The following is a 27800-nucleotide window of genomic DNA, read 5'->3' on the forward strand; positions in this document are numbered from 1 at the left end:
TCACCCCAACCCTCTCACACACAGGCAGTGAATATGAACCTGTTCCACGGTAAGCAGGTGAAACTGATCACATGACCCTTGGGTTCGCTGTCACACCGAGGCCCCCGCAATTATTAGCACAACCCCTCCCCCTCCGGGGAAAAATGGGCTGAGGGCTGGCTCCATCTCCATGATTACTTAAATAAATTGAAGTAACTTATTTTTTAAAATAATTCCTTATAAAGTCTATAAAGTACTATTACACTGATATGTTATATTCCCTTAGCACAAAAAAATAGAAATTAGAAAAGATAGAAGTAAAAATAGAAGTCCCTAATGTTCCATGTAATTATAATATAATATATCACTAAAGTCCCTGTAGTCAAGCTCATTATCTAAGGAGGCAAGGGACTTATCTAGGGGACTCTGGGTGGAGAAGGAGATCATGGTGAAGCTGAAAGGCTCCCCCACTCATGCGGCCCAAGTTAGGGTGCAAGGATCTTGCCAAACTGCCCTCAAGACAAGATCCTGAAGGTCCAGCCCATCTACCACACAGCCACGGCCCCTCCACACAGAGGGTTCCAGTGTGAGCTCAGCCCAGGCCCCTGCCTCTCAAGAAAACCTCCCCATGTCCCAAGTCTCCCCTATCTCCCAGCACGTCCATTGCTGAGTCGGAACATGAGCTCTTGCGCACACACACAAACACACACAGCCCTCTAAGTCCCTGGGACAAGCTGGCTCTATACTTTCCTGAAGCCAGGCCTGTGGTTTCCAAAATGGGGTATCGTTCCAGGCTCAGGAAAAATATTAGGGACTTCTATTTTTATTTCTACCTTTTCTGATTTCTATTTTTTATTTATGTATTCCCTCTGCCCTACCCCATGCTCCTCCCAGGCTCTCACCCCCTGTTCTTTCTCCCCCAGGCTACCGGAGGAGGGAGGCTAAGAGGCCTCTCCTCCACTGCTGGGGGAGGCCACATTGGTTACAGCCTCTGTGGGGGGACAGGGGACAATGCATCTCAGGATCACAAATGCATACGGCCTGTGGTCCAACAACGGCTCTTCTAGGCCTTTGTCCGAAAAAGGCGTCCCCACGTAGAAAGGACACAGGCACGAGGATGGGCTTTGCAGCATTGTTAATGTCAGAAAGGGATTAGAAGCCCTCCATGGGCTCATCCATGCATTCACGCAGGACCAGTGGCATCCACCCAGCGGGACACAGCTCTCTCTGTGACGATAGGCTGCGTTATCTGAGCTGCGTTATCAAGGAAATGAAGTAAAGTTCAGAACGGTGTGAACAATAGGCTCCTGTGTGTAAAACAAATTGCAGGGACTGTATTCATGCCTGTGTGTGGGCGAACTTGCTAGCATGTGCCTAGGCTTCCTCGGGAAATAGACACAAAACTTGGTAAAGAGATTTCCTCTGGGGAGGGGAGGTGGGTGGCTAGGAGGTGGGCTCAGGAGGAAACTTACTGTTCGTAGGACACCATTTATACCTTTTTGATGGGGACAATAGGCAGGTGTTATGTATTCTAATAATAAACACTATTTTTAAATTAAAAAAAAATACCTGTCACTGTATGATGAGGACCATTTCATTCCCCCTCTTTCCCTCTTCTCTGGGATGGGCCCAGGAGGCCTTAACTTCATGAGTCAGCAGAGTCACCTAGAAGTGAGTCAGGTCTCGCCCTTCGCCCTTCGAGGCAGGAGCAGCCACATCCAGCATGCGTGACTGTTTTCTCCGTCCCGTCCTCAACAACAAGTTGTCCAACCCCACTGTGGTACAAATGAAAAACCTGGGGCCCAGACTGGGGTACCCCACTACCCACCATCCCCCAGTAAGTGGTGGCAGGTCATGGTTCAGAGAAAACAATCATCTTTTTTAAAAATTTCAGTGTATCAAGAAAAAAATAAAGAAATGAATTTGGGTGGGCGAGCCGGTGGGGAAACGTATGCTGCTAGCTCCCAGCGTGCGGCACACAGGTCTGGAGCGTGGCGATGACAGCGAGCACCGGGCAGTGGGAACTTCTGCCAATGGGTTTTGGTGAGCTGCCGTTGCACCCTGTCACTTGAAGGGGAGGCCAGGCCTCTGACTCTCAGCTCCTGCTTTCTGAGACAAGGCTGTTTCTAGTTCCCCAAATTCATCTGCTCAGAGGTGTGAATTGTTGCCAGCTGCAAAATGACCGGAGTGGGGTGACAGGTAGAGGGTTTGGGATTTAGGAGGGTGGTTTGGTGGCTTGGCAGAGTGTCCATCCGACCTACTCCTAGAATGCCTTCATTACTGCAGAGTCATAATAAGCTGAAACCATTTCCCAGTCCTCCTAGGGCTCTCAGTAGAGGTCGTATCCCTGCTTCTTCATTTTAGCTGACATCAAGCACCACCATGTGGGTTTTTCCAGAGCAATGTTCCATTACTCATGTACGGGCTGAACTGTCTTTCCCCCAAATTCATATGTTAAAGTTCTAACCCCCAACACATTAGAATTTGACCTTATTTGGAAATACAGCTGTTGCAGACATGATTAGTTAACATGAGGTCATATTGAAGTAGTGTGGCCCTTCATCCAATATGACTGATGTCCTTATGAAAGGGGGGGAATTTGGAGACAGACACACACAGGGAGAACACCATGTGAACATACAGCCAGACAGCAAGCTGGTGCATCTACAAGCCAAGGAACGCCAAAGACTGTCAGCAAACCACCAGGAGCTTCTAGAGAAGCCTGGAACAGATTCCTCCTCACAGCCCTCAGAAGGAACCAGCCCTGCCACCCCTTGACCTTGGACTCCTAGCTTCCAGAACTGGCAGGCAATACATTGCTGGTTAAGTCATGGAGTCTGTGGTACCTTGGCTCGGCAGCCCTGAGAAACTAAAATAGCCATCGCTGGCCTGGTGGGTGTCGAAAGGCAGTTGTGGCAGACGTGAGAGTGGCTTCCTGACCCCTTGCAACATGTGTTCTCTAAGTCAACAGCGGAGCGGCCCTTTCTGATTCCAGCACTTCTGACGGCAGCAGAGGCAGCAGCTGCCCTAGCGTGGCAACTCAGTGGGGTGGTCGACCCAGTCACATCCAGGGCCCTGCTGGGAGCTTCTCCAGCCTTCCCAACAATTGTGTCAGCACCTAACTCGCTGTTGTAAGTCCCTATCTGCTTAAAATAACAGGAATGCTTTCCCACGCTGAACCTTGTCAAACGTTCAGCACTACGTTAAATAATCAGTTTTACACACTTGGCATACATAAATTCTAACACAAGGTAAGTTGTCCAGGAAGGGTATATGCCTTTTTCAATGTGATAATCCCCTTTTTGTTTCTGATAGTGAAAACAACAAATGCTCAATATGTGTTAGGAAAAAACCAAATACAGAAAACAATAATGGTGTAAGCCAGAATCACCCAAACCCCCACACTCTTTCAAACATCTAACTGCATTTCCACACACATGTGCAATCACATGCACACACACGTATTGCTGGGGTGTTCCTTTGCACAGTTCAGAGTGCCGTTAGTGAGGCCTCACTGGTCACAAGGGTTCACCTGCTCAAGGCCCACGTGCTGGTGACGGCAGGAGGTCAGCCCTGCAGTGCAGCCGCCCTCCGCAAGGCTCTGTCCGCCTTCCTCTTACGCACTTGAGGGTCTTGGGGGGGGGTCTTGTCCAGTCCCATCTGGTGCCCTGGTGCTGTATCAACATGCTGACCACTCTAGGCATGAATGTCTAAACAGAAGCTGGTTTTGGTGAGTCACATCCCAAGTCGTGGGTCAAGTCCACAACCCCCAAAGCAGCCACAGAGGTGGAAGCTAATATTCTCTCTCTACCAGTGAAGGGCTCCAAGCCACCCACCCAGGGCCCCTTAACACAAGCTGTCCCACTCCCCGTCAGTATTCAAACACCAGGGAGTCACAGAGACTTGGACTGTGCACACCGCTGTGCCCTCCCCCACTGCCGTTCTCCCTAGTGATCCCCACTGATCCCCACCTTTCCCAGAGATGCTCCCTTTGGGCACTCCACCATGGCCGTGTCCCCTGGCCTGTCTGTAGACGAGGGTCTGGCAAAATCAGCCTCCAGCAGGGCGCCTGGCTGCATCCACCCCGTCCCCTCACACAGGCACATCTTTCATTTTAATTATGGTAGAGGACACATAGCATGAAGGTGACTATTTTAACCACTGTAAGTGTAAATTAAGTGGTATTAAGTATAGTGTGGTGTTGTGCAACCATCATCACTGTCCATTTCCAGGGCTTTTTCACCATCCCCAAAAAGGAACTTTATTCCCACTAAACGGTAACTCCCCATGCCCCTCCCCCTAGCTCCTGGCAACCACCATTCTCCTTTCTGCCTTTGTGATTTTGTTATTCTAGATACCTAATAGAAGTGGAATTGTACAGTATTTAAGTATCTAGGAGGTTCTTCTTCTTCTGTTATTATTATTATTATTATTACTACCATCCTAATGGGTTTGAAGTGGCATGTCATTGTAATTTTGCAGACACATCACTCTACCTAAATAGGATTGGACCATATATATTCTTCTGTACCATGATTTTTAAACTCATTAATACCTTGTAGACAGCTTTCTGTGGAATGACACTTTTGAGAAATTGCTTTGATTACAATTATAAGCATTTTTTCTCTAACTGACTATTACTTCTCAGAATCAAGTCAGATCAGTGAAACAAAAACCTTATGCTTATCAAAGAAAACACAGGGAGCTTGATTCCTAACCCAGGGCCTGTGGCCCCTTCCAATACACAGCTGTCTCCCACCAATCACCTCCGAGCTACGTGACCTCCGGGGGGCTGGGGGTAGGGACAGGTTGGGGGTGGGAACATGAGATGTGAGATAAAGTTTGTAGGATCCCAGCACTAGAAGGGACTTGCAAATTGTCCCTCAGCCTCTGCTTGCATTCCTCCAGGAACAGAGGGCTCACAACCCGATCAAGCCCTTTAGCCCATTTCTTCCTTCAGTAGCTCCACTGACTGTAATTACAAAGTCCTTTTATTAGTAGTCGTTTTAATTTATATTATTATTTTATCCTCGCCCAAGGACACTTTTCATTGCTTTTAGAGAGAACAGAAAGGAGAGAGGAAGGGAGAGGGAGAAACATTAGTGAGAGAGAGAAGCATCTACTGGTTGCCTCCCATATGCACCCACACTGGGATTGGCGCCCAGGCTGGGGACTGTACGCGTCCAGACTGAGGATCACACGCATCTGCACCCAGATGGGGCATCAAACCTGCAACCCAGGTATGTGCCCTGACCAGGAATTGAACTCTCAACGCTTCAGCTACAGAATGATGCTCCAAGCAACTGAGCCACACTGGCCAGGGCTTTTATTATTTTTAAGAGTTACAATTTTGTTTTACTTAATTGAATTTATTGGGTTAACTAGTTAATAACATATAACTTCCAGGTGCACAGTTCTATAACACAACATCTGCATATTGCATTGTGTGCTCACCACCCTCAAAGCCTTCCTTATATGAATCTAAACTCCATCTTCTTAAAGGTTCCAACTGTTCCAACTCAGCCTCCTCCTTGATCACCTGCACAAGTGAGGCATCTCTCCTGGCCCCACTTGTCCCCTATTCCTCAGCCCTCTCACCCTCCTGGCTGGGGTTACCCTTGCCCCTGACTGCACACACCCTCTGAAGACACAGAACTCACCAAATGCACTCTCACACCCAGCTCCAAATAAGAGCCCTCCCTTCACCTCCCCAGACGCCTTTACCCGCACACACTAAGAGTATCAATGACCTGTTTCCTCTGCATGTGGAGGGATTTCAAGGCTACGTGCCACAGTCTGGAAGGAAAAGCCACTTCACACAGTGATTAATAAACCTAAAGCACTCATAACTCCCAGTAGGGGCTATGGGAGGAAATAGAAATGGCTTCAAGATGTTCGAGACAGATTTATGGAGACTGAGTCACAGATGGCTGCCTTCGGTTAGCCTTCTGGGATATTTTGGTGCCAGGACACCTCCTCTCCTCGCACATCCTAAGGACCTGTCTCCAGGTCGCTTCAGTTCCTTGCCCTGACCTCTGATAATGAATTTCCTGATAACTGAGCTCCTTGGTGCTTAGCCAGGCACAGGATTTGGTCATTCAAATGGTGGTTCCCAACACAACTTAGACTGATAGTTTTTCTGGTTTTCTTTTCTGTCTCAATGAAGAATCCCTGATGCTTACACAGTAGCAGAGCAACCAGAAGCATAAATTGAGTTTCACAGTCTCCAGAGCATACTTTCCATAATGTTAATGGTTCCACCGGGCTGGCTTCCTCTTTGCCCCGGAATCTCACGGCGGTGCTGGGAGTGTTCAACTGGACCTCCAAGTGTAGGTGGGGGGTTGGGGTCACAGGCCTTCCCTGCCCATCATCTTATACCCCAGGTGGGGTTATGAATAGAATTCATCTTCTCGGTTCAGGAACAAAGGGGATGACATGAATGGCCAGTCTGCCGTGTGTCAGCTCCAGCGTCAGAACACAATAGTATCTCATGCTCTCGGAGCGCTTACTCTGAAGCCAGCCCCAGACTAACCCCTTCCTAAGCATGGTCTCACTTAATCTCCACAACAATCCTAAAGGTGGGTGTTGTTTCTCACTCCATTGTACGGAAGTGAGTGAGGTTCACAGACATGAAGTAACTTTCCCAAGGCCCCCACCCTGTGGGTAGTAGCAGAGCCCCGGCCTAACCATCCCCAGGACAGGGCAGGGGCAGGAGGAGGTACCCCACCTGACCCTAGGCAATACTTCAAGGCAGGCCTTATTATCCCGTTTCACAGAGGAGGAAGGTGAGGTCAGAGCAGCAGGGAAGTAACTGTTCCAGACCTCAGAGCCAGGAAGCGGCAGAGCACAGGCCTCCCATAGGCAGAGAATTATTTCCTCAGAGGGAAAGAAAAGGAGGTGAACTGGGAGCCTTGTAAGGTCAGGGTCTGTGTCAAGTTGAGCATCCGACACCCCTCAGGGTCAGCCACTGGCCCCACACAGGATGGCACAACTCCAGGTGCTGGAGGAACCCTGGCCCTGAGGGAGGAGCGGGAGGGGCAGCCAGGAGTTGGGGGACTGTGAACTAGAAGGGGTAGCAGCCTTGTGCCAGGGACACTGCTGGCCACTGGGAGGAGCCCTCCTCTAGCCTCCGAGCAGCTGCTCCAATGCTGGTGGCTGCCCTTCAGCAAACCCTGTCTTTCTGGCTGTTCTGCACTGGCACTGTGGGAGGTCTGGGGACACAGACCCTGGGCAGGGAGTCGTACTTCCCTGGAAGAGCTAGACAGTGAGCAACGAAACCAGTAGACACGTAAAATGAGTACATGTGAGGCAGTCACGGAGGGCAACAAGCAGTGGCAGTGGCAGAGAATTACAGAGCAGCCAGGCCAGGCCTCACCCAGAGGTGGCTGTTGAGCTGAGACCAGAAGCAGGAGGAGCCGGCTCTAGGGAGCTCTGGGGAGCTCTGGGGAAAGGGCCCTTTTGGAGGAAAGAACCGTGAATGCAAAGGCCATGAGGCATGGAAATGCTGAGGTGCCTGTCGGAGTCCAGTGGTGCTGAGGCACGAGAAAGGAGGGGTGTGTGAGGAGATGCACACAGTGCCAGCAGGAGTCTCTGGGTTCAAGCTCCTGTCCTGTGATGGGGACAAGCTTGTCCCTCCTCAGTCTCCTTTGCCCAATGATGGGGTTGGCCTTCCAGGGTCCTCGATTTCTGGAAAGAAGATTTGCTTCCTCATGGTCCCCTGCTGCTTGCCATCCTCACTGGCCCCCAGGCTCCAGGAGCCAGGACGGGTGTCTTCCTGACTAAAGGTCCCAGAAAAATCTCAGAGCTCCCACTCCAGCCCTGGGACACAGGGGCCCAAGAAGAGGAAGGAAATTCTCACACATAGCTTGCTCCCAGGGATTTGCTCATGTTCCCAGGCTGACAACTGGCAACCCTCAGAACTCCATCCCCCACCCCCTTCCTCCTCCTCCTCCTCCTCTCCCTGCCTCCCTCTCCCCCAGCCCCCCTTCTTGGGTTTAATGACTTCCACATGGGCCTCTGGCAGCTGGAGCCAAGCCTCCCAGCATTGTCTGAAATCTCCAAATTTAGAAGAAATATGAAAATTGTCAACCACTCCTTCCTTAGGGGGTAAAAGCAACATTCAGCACCGGGGGCAGGTCAAGGCGAGGCGGTCACGTGGCGGGCGCCTGGGCCAATGGGGGGCCCCGGGAGAACTCAGCACCCGCCTCACCCCAACACTGGGCTTGCTTCTTCAGCTCATATAAAGTAAAAGGCGGAGGGGCCTCTGTGGCCAGAGAGCAGCAAGCACGGGGCTAAGAGGAGGGGAGTCCAGTGCCAGACATTTGAAAATGCCCCGGTGGCAGTGAAGGGTACCAGAGGCCCAGTCTAGTCAGTTGGGAAGCAGTGACATCCCCCTCAAGTCCCCCAGTTGGGCTGGTCTCCATCTCAGGCCGCGAGGAGCTACACCTGGACAAGACACAGGAGAGGTAAGAACCAGTGGTAGATGTGGGGTGTACGAAAGGGGAGTGGGGGGCTCATAGTATCCAGGAGGATTCTGCGTCAGAGGTCTGGTCCTTGTTCTCTTGCTAACCCACCCTGTGCCTTCTGCCTCTGTGAGCCTCAGTTTCCCCATCTGCACAGGGCTGGATTTAATGATCTCTAAGCACCCTTCCTGCCCTGACCGGATGTACAGAGTCAGTGGTCCTGTTGACTCCGAGGACTGCTTGTGGCTGAGATTAAATGGGGGTGGGAACAGAGCGAGTAGGCAGTGCTAGCATCTTGCCAGTCTGAGCTGCACTGCTGTGGCTGGGGAGTCCGGGCCCATCTCTCCGGCTTCTCGGCAGACAGTGCTTCTTCTGTGTTCTTTGAGGTTTGATTTCACAGCTCCAAGAGCCGGGGGCTCCTGGCAAGGAAAACTGTTTTTCAATAACGGCTTCAAGAAGAAAAGCTGGAAGAGAAACCCTTATCAGCTCAGTCTCTGGCAGACCGGCAGATGGGCGGGAAGGCCAAGGAACTGGCTGGGCCGCAGCCGTGGGACGGGTGTGCTGGCTGAGAGATGGGGCCTGGGCTTCAGCCCCAGCTCTGCCTCTCGTCGCCTGGCCCTGTGGCCTTGGGCAGGTGCCCTATCCTCTCTGACCTACAGTTTTCTCTCAGTACCTTGAAGCTGTTGGATGACCAAGTATCCATGCAGAATGTGGCATCTGAGCCCCATTCAAGCCTAAAGTGCAGCCAGTGTCGGGAAGTTTTCCCAGGTGTCCCTGAGATGATTCTGCCCTTGGACCACTGGCGTGGAGTCCAAGCAGGTGCCCGCAGCCTGTGTGAGGTTTTGGAGGTTGAGCCTCAAGTGAGGAAAGGGAGCTGAAGGGGCTCTGACGCAGGCGTGGCCCCGGACAGCCTCTGGTGGGGAAGAGGCTGATCTCTGGGTCAGGACAGCAGCGTGGGGTGGGGACAGAAGAGACAGCAGAGAACTTCAGGGGGGTGAAGTGGTGAGTGTGGGAACTCAGAGGAAGGCAGGAGATTCAAGACGGGCATCGTGGGAGGCAGGCCTGGGAAGAGGCAGAGGTCTGAGTTCAAGACTGGGAGACAAGCAGGACACATTGTTCTTCTGAACGAGCTCTGGCCACAGCTGGGGCCCAGAATAGACCCAGCATCCTCACCTCCCTCCTTCTGGTTACACAAGGCCCAAGGCCATCGTGGCCAAAAGGAAACTTTGGAATCCAATTGCCTGGGGACAGTTCTGGCTTGTTTACTTACTAGACAAGTGACTCTGGGCAAGTCACTTGCCATCTCTGAACCTCAGTAGGGCATTGCTTGGGCCATGTGTCCCAAAGTGTGGTGTCTAAACCACTGCACACTCACCTGCTGACAGGGAATCTGGGATGGGGCCCAGGCATCTGCACTGTAAACTCCCTGAGTAATTCCCATTCACGTGGAATTTTGAGAATGCTGTGCCGTCAAGCAACTAGGAACCCTCGCAAACAAAGCCAAGCCAACTGAATGCACAGAAAGAGAATCCTGGTCTAGGTCACCCAGAGAGCTGACAGCAGAGCTGGAGCAGAGCCGGTCTCCCTGCCCAGCCCAGCCTAAGGTTGTAGGGACAGGAAAATGAGATGCAATGATGGTGGTCCAGCACTAAGTACCTAAGTCCTGAACACGAATTAACTTGTCGAATTCTCACAACAGCCCTGTGAGGTAGGTGCAATTATTATCCTTATCCCCATTGTACAGATGAGGAAACAGAGATCCAGAAAGGTTAAGTAGCTTGCCTAAGGTCACATAGCTCGTGAATTGTTAAGCCTGCACACTGTATGTGTTCCAGCTGCCCCAAATGCTTTCTCCACATGGGTCTCCCACCTCCTGCCCTGCCCCTTGGCCACCTCATCTTGGATACCTGGAGCTTCCTGGTATCCTCAATGCACCAATGAATATGTATGGTGGATTTTCCTGGTGCCGGGCGCTGGGGCTGAATCTCTTGCATTATCATTTAATCCTCCCAGGATGACCACAAGGCAGGAGTCAGCATCATTCCATCATCCCCGATTTACAGGGCAGAAAACCCCTGGGGCTTACTCCAGGTGGCACAGCTAGAAAGTGGCAGAATGGGTTCAGACCCAGTCTGCAACTTCAAAACACTCACTCTCAGCCTGCCCCCAGGCCCAGCTGACAGCAGTGAGGGGGAACGTCACCCCCAGAGGCTAGGGGAGTGGTGGCACCAGAGCTTGAACCCAGGTCTTCTAGTTCCAAGGGGACTGCACTGCCTTCCGCCCTGCCACTGCCCCAGGACTGGAGAGAGACTGCTTGTCACTGGTCCCTAAGAGCCACAAGGCAGCTCTTTGAGCAAAGTCAGCCCCTTCCCTGCCTGGCCAGTTCTGGAGAAGAGCTGAGACACATAGCCCTGAGGAATAGAAAGTTCCAGGCCCAGTGGCACCACTGACTGTGTGAGCCTGGAGGGGCCTGGGGAGATGGTCCCTGAGGTCCTCACCTATGGGCTGTACCTGGGCCTGCCTCTATTGCAATTTTCCAGCTGAACAGTCCCCCAGGGCTCAGGGCCATGGAGTTGTGCAAAGAACTGTCATAGAGCCTCTTTCTGATTAGAGTTATTACAGTCATTTTTGTTCGCATCTCCTAGTGCGCATGAGCCAGAGTTTCTTGGGGGTTTATACCGAGGGAGGGATGACTGGGCTCCGGGGTACATGCCTGGCAACTTTACAGGGGAGCAGCACATTGTTTTCCAAAGTGGCTGAACCAAGTTCCACGGCCTCCAGCAGTGTGGGAGCAGCCCCTCCTTGACAACACTTGAAATGGTCAGATTTCTTAAAGTATGTGGGTTACGCACTTAATTTTGTACCCATTAAATCTGTGTAAAGAATGTAAGGAAGAAACAAAAATGCGGCCGTGCCCCTGTCCACCTGGGTCTCTAGAAAGTGCTCTATGTGTGGACGAAGCTGCGGAGTGAGTGCCCTGCAGGCCCTGAGGTGGCAGTGGGCACTGCCCAGGGGCCCCCGCCCGCAGCCCAGTGGCATGCAGTGGCCACGGTCCAGTCAGAGTCGCCCGCGGGACGATGTGCAGGAATTCAGGGGAAAGAGCCCACAGTGGCCGCCACCTCCTACGGGCCTGTCTAGACAGGCCCCACTGGGCTTCACCACACATTTCTAGAGCCAGCCCCTTTCCCTCTTGCAAAAGAGGCTTGTTGGTGGCAATGCTTCGCTACCAGAAACCTTTTCTCCAATTCAAAACATGCCTAAATAGAGAGCAGGAACCACCCACTCTAATGGCCCGTGAACACCACTTCATTCAGGCCCATTTTTGTTCAGGCTCGGAAACAGAGGCTGACTCCAGAGGCGGGGGCGGGGGGGGGGGGGGGGAGCTTCAGATGCAGGGTAAATTCCCGTGCCCAGGTGAGGAGGTGAGTAGACGGGGAGCAGAGTGCTGCTAGCATGGGGCTGAAGTGCAGCAGGAGGCCCGCTGCAGGTGCCAGAGGGAAGTCAGGCTGCCTGGGCTTGAATCATAGATCCGCCTCATAACAACTGTGTGACCTTGGATGGGATAAGCACACCTGTCTCGTTAGGTTACTGAGCTGTCTGATTAAATGAGTAAAACCTCACACAGCCCTCAGAACAGTGACTGGCACATAGTAAGTTCTCAATAAAAAGTAGTTGCAAAAATGTGAATATTAAAGGCAGCTTCTTGGTCGGGTGGGGAGTGGACTGTGGACTGTACTGGGCTGCAATTCTTTCCACCTGGGGAGGGGATATACTGCTCTTTCCAAAATAGCAACTGGGCCCTGGCTGGTGTAGCTCAGTAGACTGAGCATGAGCCTGTGAACCAAAGGTTCACTGGTTTGATTCCCAGTCAGGGCACATGTCTGGGTTATGGGCCAGGTGTCTACTACAGGGTGCGTGAGAGGCAACCACACATTGATGCTTCTCTCCCTTGCTTTCTCCCTCCCTTCCCCTAGCTCTATAAATAAAATATTAACTAAAACAATTAGCACATATCAACTCTGCCTACATGTGTGGTCCCTTTGCCTAGCACTCTCAGAGGTAAGAATCATTATCCCTCTGGAAACCTGGAGGTTCAGGTTCAGAGAGGTTTAGTCATTTGCCCAAAGTCACACAGCTTTGGCCAAGCTGGGGCTCCAACCCAGGTCTGGCTCACTCTAGAAACCATGTGCTTACCCTCTAGCACCACCCCATGAGCAAGAACTAGTCCTGGTTCTACCCTGCCCAATAGGAGCAACGTCTGGGCATGTTGGAGCCTGATGCTCCCCTGTTATGATAAGGGGATGGACAGAGGTCCCACCCCCCAGGCCTGTTCAGGGGCAAAAATGGACCCTGGCAAAACGATCCTTCTGGCCAATGAGCAGCCCTTAGTGAGGCTGAGTGCCCAGGGGCCTCAGCAGTCTGGGGCTGCCCCTTGCCCCACACAGCCCATGGAGCTTTGAGGAAAGGGCAGTCAGCTAGGCCAAGGCTGGAAGGAGCAGCCTCACCCTGACTCCTCCCCAGGAGCCCGTACCAGCCACAAACCTCCTTGCCCCTTCCGCAAAGACTGTCCTCTGACCCAAGCCGTGGTTGGAAGGAGGGGGAAAAGCCCCAAACTGGAAAACACATGGACCCAATAAGCTTCACAAGGACAGTGCTCAGCTGCCACTAGTGTGTGCCCCACACTGTCCTCCTACTGCTGCAGGGAAGCAGGGGTAGGGTGAAGTGTCCAGAGGGAGGCTGCCCCCTCGGGGTGACATGGCCCCAGCGGGACTGCCAAGCTCAGAGGCCACTGGTCAGTCCATCCAGAGCCACCCAGACCACAGGTGTGTGACCCTACAGCCCTTTGGAGTCTGAGAGCATCTGCTGAGAGAAGCCGAACAAGATGGGGAGAAAGGGAAAGAAATAGGCTAAGACTCCGACCATGGCTGTGCAGCCAGCACCCTCAGGTATGCTCCTCCATCCCTCGGCCTCTCCCCAGGTTGCACTACTGCATGATTTGGAATAAAAGGGGGACAGTTCAGGTTACCCCATGTACTGCAGTGGATGCTTGGACTCTCAGGGAGGAAAAACCTGGGGTAGGGGTGGTTGGAATAGCAGGAGGAACACTTTGGGGTTTTTTTACATTTTATTTTATTTTTAATTTTAGAGAGAGGGGAAGGAAGGGAGAAAGAAAGGATGAAATGTGAGAGAGAAACATCAACTGGTTGCTTTTCGTACACGCTCCAGCGGACCATACTTGCAAGCCAGGCCTGTGCCCTGACCAGGGAATCAAACCAGTGACCTTTTGGTTTGTGGGACAATGCCCAACCAATTGGCCCACACTGGCTGGGGGCACAATTTGGATCAATAGAGAAGAAAGGAGAAGGCATTCCAAAGATACGGAGGCAGGACTGGAAAGACATTTTCAGGAGATGAGCCTGTTCGGTTGGAACTGGGGGTAGGTCTAGAAACTCCATGAGGTCCAAGGAGGGCAAGGTGGGAAAGGCCTGGTCGTGAAGTGGCTTGGATGGCCAGAAACCAGAAGGTGGGACTGGTTTAGTTTTGGGGTCGGGTGAATTTTTTTGGCGTCTGTCTCTGGGAGAGAGTCCCTTTCTTTAGCCTGTTTGTCCCCTTCCCCAAAGCACCATCAGGCCAAGAACCACATTGCGGGGCAGAGACCTGGGCATTGGAGACTCTGAGATGTCACATAGTGGAACAGGAGGCCTTAGGGTGGGATCAGGAGTGGTAGGGAGCCCAAGGGCTGCATCACCATCTGAAGAGCTTTCGGGGGAACAGGAATTGTTCTTTGTACCCCCAAAAGACAGGGCATGCAGCCCTAGAGAGGCAGGTGTCACCAGGATGTTAGGAAGGAATCTCCAGGAGTCTATCCAAAGAGAGGTAGATGATTGGGAAGCAGTGAGCTCCCTGTCACCGGAGGTATGCAAGCTCAGCAGTGACACTGTAGAAAGAAGTCAAGCATTAGAGGAGGCTGGGCTTCAGGCCTTTCCCACCACCAGATGGGGACTTCACATCACAGCCCTAGGTGTCTTGGGACAATTATACGGGGTTGAGCCCCACTGCTGCCTGGATGTCAGATTCCCAGCGAGGCATCTGCCCTGGCTGCACACAGGGGGCCTCTAGGGACCCCACTCCCTCCCACTTCCTTTCACCCCACCTCTGCCTCCTGCCCTTCCCAGGGAACACGAGGGAGACCTGGAGCCTGGTTGTAAAACTGGGTCCCTGGGGAACATTCAGCTGATGGCCTTCCACCCAGCAGGAATGAGGCAGAAGGGACCAGAGTCCCTGAGAGCCCTGTTCACACGCCCCAGAGAGTTTACATGGAAATTCCAGGAGGGTCACAGGGAAGCTTAGAACAAGATGCTTTATTTTTGTCCCTTTTCTTTCCTGTCCCTCAAGCCTCCTCTTTGGACTGGGTCACAAAAAAGACCAAGTGTGGAGAGACGGAGGTGCAGGGCATACGGGGAGGGAGACCAGGCAGGGCCTGGGGAGGTGGGCAGCTATGTGGGACAGGGTGGAAGGAAGGGCAAAGTCAAGGGGATAGTCAGGGCAGGCCTGGGAAGGGTCCAGGGCAGTGGGCATGAATGTAGATCCAGCCAACAGGCATTCTTGGACATTCAAGACCACAGCTGCCTGAGCTCTGAGTTCAAGCTGGAGTCAGAGAGTCAGCCCAGGTTCCCATACTTGACAGAGGGTCTCAGGACTGGGGCTACCAGGGACCCTGGGCACTCAGCCAACTGTGAAGCAGCAGCATAGGACTAGATCCCTCTCATTCACCCCGGTGAACCTGGTGCATGCTTAGTCAACTTTCCTGGTGTTGAGTCCTAAACTCAAAGTGCCACAGTCCTGGAGGAGTGGAAAGTCCTGTCAAAAGCACCTTCAAGGCCACATCTTGTGTCACAGATGCAGAACCCACGACCACCACCACCACCCTGCCAGAGTGGCTGCCAGGCCTGGGCGTCCTTCTTCACCTCTCCTCCCTTCTAGTCAGAAAAGACCATGGCACTGTCCTTGCAGCCAAGGGAGGGGGACAGAGGAGAGATGGGTGACCTGCCAGGATATAACTGTCTTTAGGAGGGGTCAGAAGATGAAGACGTATCTTGAGTTCTGGCTGCTCTGACCAGGAAGGCCCTTTTCCTGGCCAGAGATGGTCCCCAGGGTTGCCAGCTGCTGCAGATGGGAGGCTTCCTGTAGAGGAAAGAGCCCGAGGCTGGGAGGGAAAAGCCTTGGTTCTATTCCTGGCTCTGCCCCAACTCTCCATAAGACCTTGAGCATGATCTTGAACATAAGGTCCTCTATGGCCTTAGTGTGTCCAGTGAGGGCCTGGACCCAAAACAGCTTGGACAGAGATTCCATCCATGATCTATCCCAGTCTCCGGTGGAACCTCCTCTCTCTCTCTGTCTTGGTCCATCTTAGCTTTTGTCTCGGCAGAGGAGGGAAGCCAGGCACAGCAAGAAAACAACAGGCTGTAGATCCCTCCCTGCCTGGAAGCAGCATCCTCTATGCCCAAGCTTTGCTCTCCAGCCTTGGAATTCCCAGAGAGGCAAAAAGCTGGGAAGGCCCTTAAGATCACCCCAGTGAGGGAATCTGAGACCAGAGAGGTTTGGCAGATTGCTCAAGGTCACACAGCAAACCATGCACAAACTGGGGGTGGGCCCTGGATCTCCTGAAGGCCAGACCAGGGCTCTCTCCACTGCCCACACTGCCCTTCAGAATAATGGACACATAATCCATCCTCACATGGACCCAGGCACTGATTTACCTTGACAACTCAAGCCTCTACATGGGGGACCTACAGTCTTTGCTCTCTGGGACTTGGTTTCTTTTCCTATCAAACAGAAAAATTGGGTAGACCAGATGTCTCTAGGAGCACTTCCACCCCAACACTGGGTCTTTAGTGCTGCTGCCTCAGCCCTTTCTTCACAAAGGGTGAGGCCACCCAAGCCAGGAAGTCCTACCAAGTCACAAACCTCACCCAGCCCTGTCCCACCCCAGGCCCCAGGGCTGGGTTTTATCCAGAACTACAGGCTCAGGCCCAGCTCCCCCTTGAAAATCTGGGATTTTTGTACCATAAAAGGGCAAGTGTGCTTCTCTCAGTCCCTGCTGCCAGCCTTGCTGGGGGAAAGGCTGAGCTATTTATAGAAAACTCAAGGGTTTGCTCCTGAACTCAAGATGGAGCCTGCACCAGGCAGGCCCCCTCCCCATTGCCCTCACCCACCTTTTCACTTCCCCCCTTTTCACCCATTGCTCTCTCTTCCTTCCCTTTGTCTTCCTCTCTCCACCTCTCTGTCTTGCTCTATCACTCCACCAGTCTCTCTTCCTTTGTCCTGTCTCTCTCCTCTCTCTTCTTTCCCCCTTGCTTCTCCCTTCTGCCCAAATCTTCTCAGAGTCCCCTCCCCCCACTCCATTCCCTCCCTTGGACCTTGTTTTTGGTGATTGGAGAAAGAAACATAGCTGCGCCCCCACTCCCTTCTTAAACACTATTTACAACACAAATTCCAAACATCCGCCATCTGGTTCTGGGAAGAGCCAAAAGATATTTGGAAAAGGAAGTCAAGATTATTCCACGTTCAAAGCCAAAGGAACTTAAAGGCTCTCCTCTCTCCCTTCTTCCTGCGGGTCCCCTTTGTTAAGATCTGAGGCATGAGGATTCCTCAGTGAATAGAAGGGGCCCAGCTGGGTCTCCAACAGACAGCATCGCCTGGAGCTCCTTGCTTCTTCTCTCCATGCCTCAGTCTCCTCATCTGAACAATGGTGTGAAACCATCACTAACACTCAGAGACATCAAGTCCTGCTATAGAAAATCCACCTGGTCCAGGTCACTCAGGCTGCTTTGCGCTGAGCAGTAAGGGTGGCATGGGCACAAAGGAAGTGAGAGGCAGCTAGGAGAGCTCCAGACTTAACACATACTGCCCCATGTCTGTCTGTCTGTCTCTCCCCCTCTCTCTTACCAAGCAGATCTATGCAGACCATTCCTAGCAGGGGGACGGGGTGGGGTCAACCACCCCCTCATATTTGACCCTGGGAGGACTCTGGACACCTGGAGTCCCATCCTCTCCCACCATCGGGATGAGGCCCAGAGAGGGGAAGACACCTGTGTACAACTACACAGCACATCTGCAGGCGACCTGGTCCTAAGCTGCTGCTCTTCCCATCCAACATGTTCCCGGAGAAACCAACATTTGTGTTATCCAGAGGCATCACTCAGGCCAAGCCGACAGGGACCCTGGAGCCCCCAGATCTTTGCAAAGTGGACAGGACGGAAGAGAGAACTAACTCCTTTATCGTGAGGTTTTGTTTTGTTTTTTAAGCAAACAGACAACGTGTGAGGGAGAGATTCTGTGGGAAAGAGGTGTGACAACAATGAAAATGAGACATCCCCTCGCTTCTGGACACATGCAGCCCTTGCCAGGGCCCGCGTGGCCTCCACTTTCTCCACTCACAACCCCCTCCGCATACAGACTCACACACACCTGACAAAGTCCCATGAGATACCGACTCAGGTTGTCACTCTGTCAAAATAACACCATGAACTGTCTGGTCTTCCAAGGGAGCCATGAAAACGCACGGTGGTCCGCCTGGGGCCAATCCTGACCCTGACACTTATGCGCCATGAGACCTTGAAGGAGTGCTGTAACTTCCAGGAGTCTCAGTGTCCTCATCTGTAACAGGGAATGAAAGTGGCACCTAACTCACAGGCGATTGTCAGGAGCAGGTGAGAAGACCGATGCAGAACAAAGAGCTGTGTGGGTGTGGAGCACACTGAAAGCGTCCAGGGAGTTAGCTGTAACACCCAACGGGTTAGCTGTTGCTTGATCACGCAGGATAAGCCTGATAGGTGGTAGCTATTATCACCATCACCATTTTCCCAGTTTTTGCTCTCACTGAAGGTCAGGGTCATAGGGATACTGGTCTCTACTCTCACTCTCCCAGAGTCCTGGTTACTTCAAGCAGGGCTTGGGGTTCTAGGTCAGACAGGTCCAGGCCCCTTTCTTCCCCTCTCTTCCCTTTTTCCTGAGTCACTCTTGTTTCCGCCTCAAACTGCATTCCCAGGGCTTGCTCAAAAGTCCCCAGACAGCGACCTTCCCTGGGGAGGAAATGGGGAGCGTGTGAGGCTGGTGAACTCGGCTGGGGTGTCAAGGGGATGGGAGGGCACTCTGGGAACAGAAAGCCCAGAGCAGCCACACACAGAGCAGACATGAAAAGGGCCCCACACAGTGGCTCCCACAAAAGCCTCCACATCTTCTCTGGGTGCCACTTCGGGCCTTTGCCCCATCCTACTCACCTCTCCCCGTCCTGTGTCTGGCTGGGCCTCGCTGGAAGCCCAGCCCTGTGGGTGTGGTGGAGTTGGTAGACGTTTATTGTGGGCTTACTATGTGCCAGCAGCTGTGCTTGCACTTGACAGTCTACTTTCACAACTGTGAGGTTAGAAGCCAAGGCTCAGAGAGGTGACTCCATCAGCTCTAGATCACACAGCTAGGGAGTGTTAGGGTGAGACTCTACTGTGGGTCAGCCTAGCTCCAGGGCCTGGGTCTCTTCTCTTCTTTCCAAACACAGTGGAAACCCTAGGGCTCTGGAGCCCAGGTAGCGCATCCACCCTGGTACGTGCACTTGCATCAGGGGGCGGAGGAAGGGCCTCGGGAAAGAACCCTTGGGTCTGTGCGCCTGCCGGGAGCCCCAGCCTCAGCTCTCCCATGACAGTGCCATCTGGCTCACAGATGTGGCCCAGTCCCAACCCCAGCCCTTCATGTTTCTTAGAAATGAGCACGGCCAGGAAAGGGCACTGGGGCTTCTGCAATGACCATGGCAACGGGAGCTTTGTTTGATGGCCACTGAGCCAGCCGCTGCCCGAGTTGAGGAGACAGCTGGATTGAGCGTGAACAGCCCTGTGTTCAGGCTGGCCTCTGGTGCCTGCCGGCAGATGGCCCCGGGCACATGGTGGAGCTTCTTTGAAGATCAGTAAGCAGGGAAGTTATTTCTGCCTCCAGTGGCAGTTGTGAGTGTCCTGGAGTCATGGGAGGGAGTTTTGTGCAGGCTGCAAACCGTGTGCAGCTGGAAGCGGTCACAGGTGGCCCTTCAGTCTTGGCCACTGTACTAACCCCAAGTTTTGATCTACCCCTAAATGGCTCTTCTCCAATGTGTGAGGCCAGTGGTGGGGTCTGAGGGGCCTCTGGGAAATTTCCATCAGCCCTGTTCTTTCACTGATGGGGCTTGGCTGTGCTTGGAGTGCAGGGAGGCCAGGGGTCCTCCATCTCCTGGAGCTTGGAGCTGCTCAGGAGACCCCTTTTGAAAGGCAGGCAGGCAAAGCAGAAACAATGGCTGCCTGGGGCCTGAGAAGCAGGCTCTTGGAGGCCTGGAAACTCTCAGCAGGTTCAGCAGGAAGCTTCTAAGGACCCAGCAGCAACCCAGATTCACCTTCAACCCCTCAGTGCCTGGCAGCCGGTCAGAACACCCACAGGCCACAGGGTACCCCAGCATCTGCTGACAAGTGGTACCTTTGTCCCTTTCAGGAAAGGACACGGTCTGGCAGGAGCCACCCCTACCACCCTGATGTTGGAGGAGCAAGCACTCCAAGGAGGGGCCTCCTGAGGGGCCTCCTGAGGACCAGAGAAGGTCAGACAACGGGGGCCTGGAAATGCAACTGTGAGTTCTTCCCACCTGCGTGCCTCCAGCGCCCACCTACCTCACACCCCACACCAGCCCTCAGAATGACCAAGAAACCAGGCCTCAGGATGGGAAGAGCTGATGAAAGGCCCCTACTGATTGGTGGGGGGTAGGCAGTTCGGGGCTCTTGGGTCTGGGTTGTAGGAGAAAACAAGTGAGACCAACAGAGAAAAATACAGCCAGAGGCCAAATATCCACTCTGCCTACCAATGAGTAGTGTGAAGCCTGCATGCTGCAGAGGAGGCAGGACTCCAGGGCACGGATTTGGGATGAGGATGATGTCCATCTTCCCAGGAAAGGCATAAACAGGGTCGGACTCTGGAAACAGGTAGACATGGGGGAGGAAGCCCGGTGACGACAGAACCAGCACACGGGGCTCTGACAGGGCCCATGAAGTCAGGTGTGTGCCCTGGTGACCATCGCAAAAGCATGGCAGTCGTTTTTACCCTCCATCCTGTTCTTCCCATGCTTGCCAGTTTTCAGTACCCTGTGCATGGAGCAGGCAGGTGGTGTACCAGCTCCATAAGACAGGTGGGCAAACTGAGGCCCGGGGAGGTGAAGGAGCTAACTCAGAATGGCACGGATAGTCCGCTGCATATGGGCGTTCTGGCGCCAAATTTCATGACAATGGAAAAAGTGGAGAAAGACTTGGAGGCGAGCAGAGGAGGCCAGGAGCTGACACTCTGCGGACAGTGACAGGCCCAGGCCTGGCTTACATAATGCAGCACACCTGTTCACCTCCGCACGCCCCACACGTGCGTGCAAACGTGCAGCCCAGCACGGCACACACGCCCAGCCCTCTCTCCCTAGCCAGCGAGCCTCCAAGACTGCGTCTAAACAAATTGGATTAGGAGGGCCACAGGCGCCTCCTCCTGAGACTGTCCTGCTCAGACACTGAGCAGGCCCTCAGAGCAGCCAGCTGTGGTGTCTCGGCTACGCTGACAGCCAGCCCTCGGCCCCCTCCACCCACTCCGGGCCCCCGGAAGACGGCTGGGGTCCGAAAGGATGCCACAATGATGGATGGGCTGAGGGAGGCTCCAGGGCTGGCTTAAGAGCACACAGGATGTTAGTGCTTGTGTGAGGCTCATTTCTGAGCTGTTCCCAGCAACCCACCCCCACCTCTCCTCCCGCCCTCCCCTCCCGCAGCTTCTCCCACAGTCTCTGAAGCCAGAGACTGACCAGAACTACCCTCATCTTGGTCCCACAGCTGAGCTCAGCGGGGACTGGCCAGCTCAGGAGACAATGGCCTGGGGGATGAGACACAGAGGGAAGGAGGAACTTGTGCACAGAAGGAAAATGCCATTGTAAAGGTGGCATCTCAGTGCTTTCTCACCCAGTGTCTTGTTTACTCCTCAGAGTGTGCCTGGGAGTTAGGGGGCTGTGCCCACAGCACAGATGTGGCTCCTGGGGGTCATTTAGTCAGTGGTTCCACAGCTCTCCCTTCCTGAGCCCTGAGTCTGCACCAGGCCCTAGAGGGGGGTGGTTAGGGACCCCAAGATGAGCCTCTGCTCCCATTGCTTAACAGACAGTGTCCTCTGGGCTGGTCACTGGTCACCGGGGCCTCCCTGGTCCTCCAGGGGTGTCGCTACAGGAGGATCCCTTTTCCATGTGGTGCACATAAGTAGTTGAATATTACCACCAAGAGGAGGCTTAGCAATCCTCCCATTCAGAGCACAGACCCCAGAGTCAGACAGCCACAAGTTCAAATCCAGCCTTGCTCCCTTTTTGCTAAATGGCTGTGGTCCACTCATCCTCTCCAAGCCTGTTTTCCCTTCAGTGAAAGAGGGACACCACAGCTGCCACCTAAAGGGGCTGACTGGGAGGGTTAGTGAGGGCTTTCCACACCCTCATCCAGCACAGAGTGAAACAGAGGCCAGGAGTGGGAAAGGCTCGGCCAAGGTCACACCGTGAGCTGGAGGTGAAGCCAGGACCAGGTGGATTCCTTCCTCTCCACCCTTTGTCCCAATAAAACTCTCCCCACCTGGGTCACTGCAAGCAACCCAGAGGCCACAGGGGGTCAGGTCATACAAGTGACTGTGGGGACACTTCCTGGGTTCCGCCCTCCACCCTCAGCGCTGCCCTGGCCTCTGCAGCCCCAGAGCCCCAGGTGAACGGGGCGGTGGCCCCCAGCCCTCACTGGCAGGGAGGGTGGGGGAGCCAGTGCAGGCTCCCAGCCCAGAGTGGCCTGGCCATATAAGGGAAGGAGCCAGGGAGGCCTCCTGGCTGCTGCCGGCGAGAAAACCCAGACGGCCACTGTTTATTTTCTCCTTCCCAGCCTCCCCGCAGCTTCCCGACAGAAGACAGAGGTTCCCCCAGGCTGGGCAACATTTCCTGAAGACTGTGGGGAGCAGAGAGGAGAAAAGGGCTCATCCTCTGGGAGCAACCCCGAGCCTGCCCACAGCCAGCACCAGGTAAGATGCTGAGAAACAGAACCGCAGGGAGGATACGCACCTGTGACAAGTGACTGAGCCAGTTAGTGATAGAACCTGAGTTTCCCAAGTGGCCCCTGCCTCCTGACTAGGGACCCAGAGTGAGAAGGAGCCTCTTGTGGGGTAAGTGAAACAGGAGAGCTACCAAGCTTCTTCTCAGTGAGGTCTCATTTGAAGGATACCAGGGTTCAGGGCCAGTGCTATCTGCCTGCCAGGCCAGTACACAAGCCTCAAGGGAAGAGTTCCAGGGAATAGACAGCCAGGTCCTTCTAGCCCACCACACCACCTCCTCCTCCAGGAAGCCCTCCCAGTTTCCCTCAGCAGCAGGAACCTCTCTGTCCTCTAAGCCCCTGGCAATCCTTTCTCAGGCTCGCTCAAGCCACCCAGGTCTGTCCCTGTTTGCCTTGCTGGGGGCATTGTCTTTCCACTTCAGGCTGAATGCACTCCTCCAGGGCAAGGATCCCATCAAGTTCATTACCGTCTTCTCCTCAGCATGTAGAAGACAAACTCGGTTTGCGGAATGAACAGGTGCAAGGGTTAGACCCCAAACGCAAAGGATTGGAACTGGTCAGGGGAGAAGATGTTGAGTTTAGAGTTAAAAACGAGGGCCCTGGGGCTGGCTGTTCTGAGTTAGGAATCCCAGCTCAGCTCCCAGCTCCCTGCCCTCGGAACATTCCCTTCCCACGGAGCCTTGGGGATGCACGGGGAGCAGCACAATTAAAACACTCAATAAGTGAGTGTTCTTAGTGCGGCCAGCGCCAGAACGGTTTTCCTAGATGCAAAGGAACGGAGCAGACAGCCTGTAGCCACAGAGGAAATGGAGGCAAACCCCTCCCCTGGTCAGAGGCTGTGCCTCAAGACCTGTCCCTGCGTCAGAGTGACTCCGCAGGAGCGTGGGACTACCCATCTACTTCCTGTTCCTACACCCAAGAGAGCTGCTACTCTTGCGGCGATATTCTGAGTCCAGGGGGACCGTGGGATGTGCTGGAAATAGCCCTCGGCACTCCCCCTCACTCCGGCTGGGCTGTCTCCTCCCCTTCCCGGTCCTCCTTGTGGAGGTGACGAGCTCCCTTTGCCAGCCTGCCACATGGCTGTTCTGCAGATCGCATGGGCCAGGCAGGGCTCCCCAGACTGCGGTCACTCAGATGCCCTTTTTTAAAATTTTTGCCAGATGTGCAGACAATCATATTTTAAAATTTAAGATGAGCATTGTTCATACCTCACTATAAAGAGTTATGTAGAGGCAAACTGGAAAACAGACCCTAATTAGGAAAGAAGGAAGAACTCAGGCAGTGGAATGAAAGAGTTACGCTCTCCCTGGTGCGGCCGCTGGCCAGGCCCTGGGCCTGAGGCTGATGAGCAGGAGCCAGAAAAGTGTCAGAGACAAGCAAGCACCCAGCTGAGGCTTTGTCCCCACTGGGAGACAGGACTGCGAGCCAATGGACAGACTTGAGTCACTGTCTTCCAAAGTTCGGTAATGCCGAGGCTACAGACACTCCGCCAAACCGCTCACTCCCTGTGCTGCACCCAGGAAGTCGAGGGTGGTTTTGGTAAAAGGGCTTTGGGGAAAAATTGAGCGCTACAGAAAGCATGGGCTGACCTTATCAGCCTGGTTCCTGTGAACAGATGATCACTTTTTTGGAACAATATTTCCTGACTCCTCACTGAAACCTCCACATGGGTCGGGCAGGCAAGCATTTTCTCCCACAGGGCTGGTGGGGGCGTCTGAGAGAGGTGTACACAGGCTTTGGGCTGCCCAGGCCTCCCAAGGCTGGTCCTGATGGAATCCCTCCCCAGCCAAATGCAGTCTGGAAGGAGTTCCCACAGGAAGAGTCCCATATTAGAGGCAGGCAGCACTTTGCTGCAGGAGGGGGCTGCTGCCTCAGGGGGCCAATGGGACTGACCTACCCCTCGAGGTAAAGCAGGGGAAATACTCTTTGGGTAGGGGCCTGACTTCAGATTCCTGCTAGAAGTGTCAGACACACTTTAAGTTTTAAGGTTGTGTTTTTCTTGCTCACTCCCAGCCCTGAGGAAGGGTTGTCCACCCCCTTTCTCCCTTTAGACATCCCTGAAAATGTACGTCATCTGACATCAAGGCCACCACAGTGGGCAACCAGAAAAGCAGGAGAGTGCTCTTGGGGTGCCCTGAGATCGTGGGGGGCGGGGCAGGAGGAGCGCAGGGAGGCTCTGCCAGCCCACTCAGATGTTCTCACCCAAGTCAGATCTGAAGAGGAAAAGGGATCACCTACAGGGCCATCAATTATTCACCAAATGGCATTCATTCCCTGGGCCCTCATGTACAAAGCCCTCAGCAAGGCCCAGGGATACCCCCAAATTAACAAGATGTGGGTGCTTCCTCAGGGAACTAGAGGTGCAGCCCAGTCAGAGCCATAGGCAAACAGCCCAGGCACTAGCGAGAGAGAGAGGAAAACCATCTAGCCATCCGACCAGTGCTTTAGGGGTCTGTGCTGCCTGGACCTGCTTTCAGTGATGAGTGCCGTTGACAAGGCCCCTTCCCTCAAGGGCGGGCCTTGAGGCCCATGAGTGGAAGTGGGCTTAAATGAAACCACTGTGGTTAAAGGGATTAGAAAAAGGGCACAGGATGTTTGAGGACATGACTAGGGTACCCTAACGTCCCAGAAGGTCGCGAAGCACATCCCAGAAGTGGCTGTTGAGCAGACACTAAGCCCACAGAGAGGAGACGGGCAGGGGAGCAGCGTGGCCCCTGGGAGACAGAGGTGGTGGGTGTGGGCTTCCCTGGAGGAGTGTCCAAGAGGAAGAGGGTGACTGTGGCCAGATGGGGCAGGCGCCGTGGCCTTTGGTGAGGGTTTCAGAATCAAGCCCAAGGGCAGCAGGAACCCTTTTAGGAATTAAGGAGAGAAGCAATAGGATCCCATTTGCATGTTGAGAAATCACTCCAGGAGGGTGGCAGGGAAGCATGGGTGGGAAGTCTCGGGGTTGGGGGTAGTAGAGGCAAGGAAACCAGGTAGGAGGCCACGGCAGATGTTCGATTGTATTAAATACCAAATTCCATGACTCTGCTGTTTGGCTGGGATACACAGAGCATGAAGGAGGGGTGTGGGGTCAACCTATTGGAAGACTCCATTTATTGAAATATCTAGAACAGGCAGCTCTAGAGAGACAGAATGTGGCCTGCCCAGGGCTCGGGCTGACGGGGATGGGAGGGGCGAAATGGTAAGAGGTTTCTTTTTGGAGGGAGGAAATATTTTAAAATTGACAGTGGCGATGGTTGCTCAACTTTGTGAACGTATTAAAACCCCATTTCATTGTGCACTTTAAAGGGGTGAGGGGACCTTCTTGCCATAAAGCTCTTTAAAAATAAAATAAAAGGGAAGCTGAGGCTTGGTCCCAGAGGGCTCTAATGCCTGGCTGAGGGTGGGGCACACAGGCGGGGTACGTGGTGGAGCCGAGGACCCTCTCCCGCCCCTCTCCCACTGAGGCCAGACTCCCTGCCGCGGCCCGGAGCCCTGTCCCCCAGCCTGAGGTGCAGTGCTGCATCTCTGGTCAGTTGGGAGTCTGAGATGAAGCACTGTAGCTCGGGAAGGGAGAAGTTGTTCTGCCACCCTCCTCCTGGAAGCGGGAAGTGGTGGTGCTGGGGGACGCTGAGAAGGACGGAATGTTTCCGCTCTCCATACTGTCAGCTGCTTGTGCTGAGGAAGGTTCCAGACTCAAATCCTACTCATGCCACCATCTGCTTCATGATTCCCGGCAAGTCCTGAGTCCTCCGTGTGCCGCGGCCTGTCCACCTGTAAGATGTGGTGTTGGAGCCATCTGTGGGGGCCTGGCAGGCACCCTGCCTCCGCCCCCAGTGGATACTGCTCATCTGCTAAGGTGTCCATCCTTGAAGTGCTCAGATGCAACTTCAGAATCCGTCTCAACACCATATGAGTGACTCAGCACCGAAACCTGTTCATCATTTGTGGATTGCAACAAACCTTTCAATCCTCAAGATAAAAGTCCTGGGCTTTGGGTCGGGCTCTTCACGCTTAGAGCTCCTACCTCACTCCAGGCTACGGCCTAACCCAGTCCACTTGTCTCACACGTCTGATGTCTCTTAGGGGCTTCAGACAAGCAAGGTACAGCCGAGGATAATCACTGGGCTAAGCACAATTTTATGTTACCTCCCAGTAAGCTTGGGAGGTGGCAATGTTATTGACCCATTTACTAATGAGAAAACTGAGGCTGTTAAGTAACTCACCCAAGGTCACACACATTGTGTTGAGTCAAGGTTGTCGCCTAATATCCCTGCTTTCAGACCTGTATCCTTGCCCACTACTGGGGGCAGGGGACCAGCTGGTGAACATAATAAATCCTGCTCTGCTCTTGCCTTTACACGTTGGGTCCCTTTTAGCAAAGACAGACCCAGAGACTTTCCCTCAATCCTATCGATTGCCTTCTTCCTACCCTCTCCTCCCCCAAATTCCATGTATCTCACCCAGTCCAGTAGCTCCTGCTCTATCCCATTTCACAACCGAAGAAAGCCGAGGTTAAGTGCCTTGCTGCTGCAGGTCATCAGCAAGGAAGTTGCCCAACAGAGACCAGGCTCCAGATGGGCCCCATGGGTGCAGAGTGAAACCCTCCCTGTGGCTGGAGACAGGAATGCGCACAACTCATGGCTGTTAAGGGGGTTGCTGGAGGGGGGGAGGGGGCGGGTGCTGGGTTGTGGATGGTTGCTGGTCAATGAGGTAGCCTTTGACGACCAGGAAAGTACCCTCCAGGGCACTTGAAGTTCCAGTCACTACGCCTCCTGGAGCCACATCCTGCAATCCGTGGCGTGGCCACGCTGACTTCTGCAAGATGGGCTGCATGCAGAAGAAAATTCCAGCTGGCCCGTAGGGACATGCCAGGGCCCTGGTGCTGAAGGCCGCGCACTCACCTTGTCCTCACGGTCCAGTTTTCCCAGGAATCCCTTAGATGCTAAGATGGGGATTCCTGGAAATACTGTTCTTGAGGTCAAGGTTTCACAGCTGGATCCACCTCCTCCCCACCCCAGAGCTGTCCCTGTGGGGCTCGGCGCAAGCACCGCATGCAGGTCAAGTTGGACGGCCATGCACTGGAGGTAAGAGGGCTTGGGGACCGCGTTGACCTTTAAGTTGCTTTTCTTCCCATTTTGTCCATTTCGTAACATCCCTGGGAGGCTGGATGTGGGAGCTTCACCACGGTCGCCCTTGTGGGAAATTAGTGCCAGCACTCAGCCAAGCCGGGGCTGAACCAGGACACCATGAAGAACCGGGCTCTTCCCGTCTC

General features: G+C 53.8%; 1 long non-coding RNA gene across 1 annotated transcript; it reads left to right on the forward strand.

Annotated features, from left to right (window-relative positions):
* Positions 1 to 8256: 8256 nt before the first annotated feature.
* Positions 8257 to 27174, forward strand: LOC112319618 (uncharacterized). The gene is made up of 4 exons (XR_008427123.1): positions 8257 to 8444; positions 19950 to 20082; positions 22379 to 22514; positions 26195 to 27174. It is a non-coding gene; the product is annotated as an uncharacterized lncRNA (long non-coding RNA).
* Positions 27175 to 27800: the final 626 nt, after the last annotated feature.

The sequence above is a fragment of the Desmodus rotundus genome, chromosome 6 (assembly GCF_022682495.2).
Source record: "Desmodus rotundus isolate HL8 chromosome 6, HLdesRot8A.1, whole genome shotgun sequence".
In the NCBI taxonomy this organism is placed as follows: domain Eukaryota; kingdom Metazoa; phylum Chordata; class Mammalia; order Chiroptera; family Phyllostomidae; genus Desmodus; species Desmodus rotundus.